Source organism: Peromyscus eremicus, chromosome 1 (genome assembly GCF_949786415.1).
Source record: "Peromyscus eremicus chromosome 1, PerEre_H2_v1, whole genome shotgun sequence".
Lineage (NCBI taxonomy): Eukaryota > Metazoa > Chordata > Mammalia > Rodentia > Cricetidae > Peromyscus > Peromyscus eremicus.
Window position 1 is genome coordinate 28,139,029 of NC_081416.1, and position 4,532 is coordinate 28,143,560.

The following is a 4,532-nucleotide window of genomic DNA, read 5'->3' on the forward strand; positions in this document are numbered from 1 at the left end:
GGAGGTGGGAGAAGTAGAGAAGTGATACGGTCACTGTAGATTGTGACCGTAGAACGTTAGAAGTGAGGGAATGTATAGTGGGGTCTGTGGAATTAGACTTGAGCCCAAATCTGTGTAGAGTCACTTACTAAATGACCAGGGGTTTACTTTCTCAGAGCCTGAGTTTTCTCATCTCTGAGATGGAATCAATTTCACTCAGTTTACAGAATTCATTGTAAAGACTGGAGCTAGTGTGTGCTAAGTGCTGCTACAACATGGCGCACACTAAGAGTCTGCCGAGTCCATTCCTTGTTTTTCCCCAGACAGCCAACCCCTGTGCTGAAAGTCAACCCCTGTGCTTTACTGCTGAGAACAGAGAGCAACAAATCTTATCTATAAAATCTGGGTTTGATTGTAGTCACACATATTAGAGTTTCATGCTAACGTATAAATCTTTCTGGAAGTTCTTTGTATGTTCCATTTTTGAAGCCAGCAGCTACCCCCAAATTAATGTTCTTTATGCCTATTTTTGATAGAATGAAAATGAAACTCAAAAGGACTTCAGACAGTGTCGCTAGAAAATGTCAGAGCCATGAATAAGGCTTTTGCAGAAGTTACAGTAACATTCCATTAAGTCTCTTTGTTGAGGCTGCAAAGACATTCTCTTGGAGTCATAGAAAAAAAAAAGCAAATGCATTTCCCGATGAGCTATAGAAGATCTTATTTTTAGAGGAATCATGTCATGTCACAAACCTCTCTGTTTCCTATGTTCCGTCTGTGGAAAGAATCTTTCAGAACTATTTGTAATGTCAGAAGGAAGAGAGGGTGACAGGAAGGGACAAAGTGGAAGCGTTACACATTTCCCTTTCTCTCTGACTCAGATTCTCTGAAACATTATCTGGAAACACAATGCCTGGGGCAAGGCATCATCTAGACACTTCCTTATCTCTCGACTGTGTTTTAAACATGTCCTGGTAGAGAATGACACCCATCTCCAGAGGATAACAACGATTTTCCTCAAAACACTATTTGTAATGATAAAGCTTCAGAGTGAAAGTGACCGTGCAAAATCCTTCAAACAGAGGCAGGATACGACACTGAGTGTGACTAAGAGATTTGGTGTCACTCAGCCAACATAAGATAGATGCACAAATAAATAAATTAAATATCCTGGTTATTATTCCCATCTTACAAATGAGGCTTGGAGTCCTGCTATCATTCTGGGTTCAATTCACAGCCTTAAAATCAAATAGCTCCATGGCCCTTGTGAGGACAATGCTGAATCTGAGACCCTTCCCTATAAAACAGGATCTTACATCCATTTAGTTACCTTTGAACAACAATGACATGCCATGCACTATTCTAGACACACCAGATACATACTACGATGAAGTCAACTCAGGAGAGGCTTCTTTTATTGTTCAAGTAGGAAAAAAATCACCGTAAACACTTGTGAGCAAGTAAAAGAAAAATTGAGTAGAGCAAGAAAAAGAGCTGAGTTTTCTAAATAATTTAATAATATTTACAGAGAATTGGGATAATGATACAATTGTACTTGATTGTATCAATCAAATAGCTACTAGGCTCTTTGCATTTATTACCCTCTAAAGTTACCAATTTGCTGAGTGTGGTGGTACATGTCTATAATCCTAGGATTTCAGTGGCTGAGACAGGACATTTGCTGCAGGTTCAAGACTAGCCAGGGTAACATAGTGAGACCCTGTCTCAGAAAATCCAAGTACAATAAAATAAAAGCATAAATAAATATGCAAATAAATTATATACCCTGCTTATTATTCACATTTTAAAAGTGAGTAGCCTTGGGCTTCCAGTGTTGCCACAACATTCTACCAGGTGTCCCCAGTCTGTGTCCTGTGAGCAACAGGTAGCAGGTGGTATCTATGAATGCAGCCCAACACAGTTTACTTAAACAATTAGAGTTTGGGAGATATTTTTGGAACTGGATTATGTAGTTCTCAGCTATGAGCACTGAAGACCATAACAGTATTTCTCACGGTCAAAAGCTTAGATTCTTAACTTTGAGTGCATATAAAGGATCACTGAAGGTGTTTATTAAAATGCAGATTTTCATTCTCTAGGTCTGGGTCAGGACTTAAGCATCTGCATTTTAAATGTGCTCCTAGATGATTCTCGAGCCACACAGGAAATGTCAGAGTCTCAAGTAAACCCCATGGATGGTGCTGGCCGCTTTGATGAAAAACTCCACTTCCTTCCACCACACATATGTCCTCCCATGCTTTTAGTTAGGTCACAGACTAAACCAAAGTGAAGAGAAAGCCCAAAGACCAGCAGAGGAAGCAAAACAGCCATTTCTTCTGTTCTCTTGCAAGAAGAATCTAGGAGGGGCTGGAAAGATGGCTCAGCGGTTAAGAGTACTGGCTGCTCTGAAGAGTACTCAGATTCAGTTCCCAGCCCTCAAACATGGCAGCTCACCCCACGTGTAATTCCAGTTCCAGGGAGTCTGATGCCCTCCTCTTGCCCCTGTGATGCATCAGACATGCATGAGGTGGTGCACAAAATCAGACACGAGGCAGAGTGTTAATGCACATCAAGGTAAATACGTATTTTTAAAAAAAGAATCCAGAAGTAAGTGGAAAAGTCAAATTTGTAGCACAAACCATATGCTTATCATCTGTTTGTCTGAACCTGCAAGACTCCTCATTGACCATTGACTGGTCCTCAAGGTGTCTGCATCAGACAGGTTTTTCTACTTCCGATATCACCCCAAACATTCCTGTTCAGCCTCTTCGTGGCCTCTGTCTGTCTAGTACAACATTTCAGTCAGTTCCACATCAAAAACTTGACAGGAAAAAGACTGTTAACGGTATTATATTCCAATCTGAGAACTTGTTCTTTGCACAATCTAGGCACCGATTGATTGCACAGGCAAGGCAGAACATGCCAATTTGAGAATGGACACAGTTGAATTTAAACCCTGGCTCTCCTACAGTACATTTTGAATCTCTGCCTTTGTCAGAGTCAGGGTTTCTATTGCTGTGTTAAAACACCATAACCAAAGGCAACCTGAGAAAGAAAGGGTTTATTTACCCCTACAAAGGCTCAGGTCCTACCTCATTACTAGAGGAAGTCATGGCAGGAACTCAAGGCAGGAATTGAAGCAGAGGCCAAGGGGAATATGACTTACTGGCATGCCCCTAATAGCTTGCACAGCCTGCTTTCATACACAACTTAGTGTCACTTGCCCAAGGATGACACCCCTGACCCCATGGTCTGGGCTTTCCCACATCAATTATTAATTAAGACAATGTCCCATAAACTTGCCTAAGGCAATCTGGATGGAGGCATTTTCTCAGTTGAGGTTTCTCTTCCCGAGTAACTCTAGGTTAAGTTGACAATAAGAAAAATCATAATAACAAGCAGTACTGTATTGTGGTACAACAAAAACTTGGCTGTTGGGAAGATTAAAAACAGCAGTGTTCTTAATTCCTCAGTGTTTCTCTTGTAAAGTGGAGAGAACGATGTGGAAATAAAGTGAAGTATTCCCTGGAGATTCAAGCGCTAGTCTCATTGTTAACAGTGATGCTCCCATTGCAGGCTTTGTTGGGATTTGTGGAGATAAACATGTAAAAGCACAGAACAGTACACGATGTAGGTAGGCATCCTTGTTTTCTTCCCTGGGAATCAACTCTGAGGTTCCCGAGTAATGGTTTTCAGTGGAAAATCAAGGGAAAGGGAAGGATAAGGAGGGAGAATAGGAAGATGGGGGGGGGGGAGACAGAGTAGGAATATGGAGAAGAAAAGAGTCAGAGGAAGAATTTAAGGATCTAGGATTGATCCATAAAAATGAATTCAGCCTGCGGCATAATTGAGGAATAAAAGGAATTAAAAAGTCACAGAGGAAAAAAAAATCTGTCCTGGGCAGGAGGAAATACCAGAAAGACTAGAAGAATGTTCTTTTAGAAGTCTGGGAGCATTTGCAGGAAGTCCTCTGTTTCCCAGCCAGCGTCACACCTACACTGATGGGGCTCGGCAGAAAGCCCGCAGTTTTGAGATTCACATCCCATCTTGACAATAATACCTACCAGTGGACTTGGTTTATGCTATTTTGAAATGTCAGAAACTTAACTCTTAGGTCTTCAAGTAGCATAGTATCAGATGTATTTTACAATCTTCTTTTGCTTTTGTCTTGAGAAATTTTGAAAACAACGAAAGTGAAACCTACTTTTTCACTAAAGACTCCAAGCAAACTGTCACTTTAAAATGGTCTTTAAGATAGTAATTGGGCGAAAGTTCAGCAACTGTTTTTCTGATATTAATTCAAAGCTTTGTTTTGTCATATTAAATCCAATTCCCGGTTCATAATGTGCCATGGAAAATAACTAAATAAGTGAACATGGGCTCTAAATTCTGAATGTGCTGAAGTCCTGAGACATGAATAAGAAGAATAAGATAAGAAATTACATGTTTCTTAAGGCAAAGGCAAGTAGAATCACAGCACAAGGGAAAAAGGTTTTCAGAGAAATTCACAGAGCAGGTTCAGTCTTAAGAATCAGGTAGGGCTGATTGGTGGT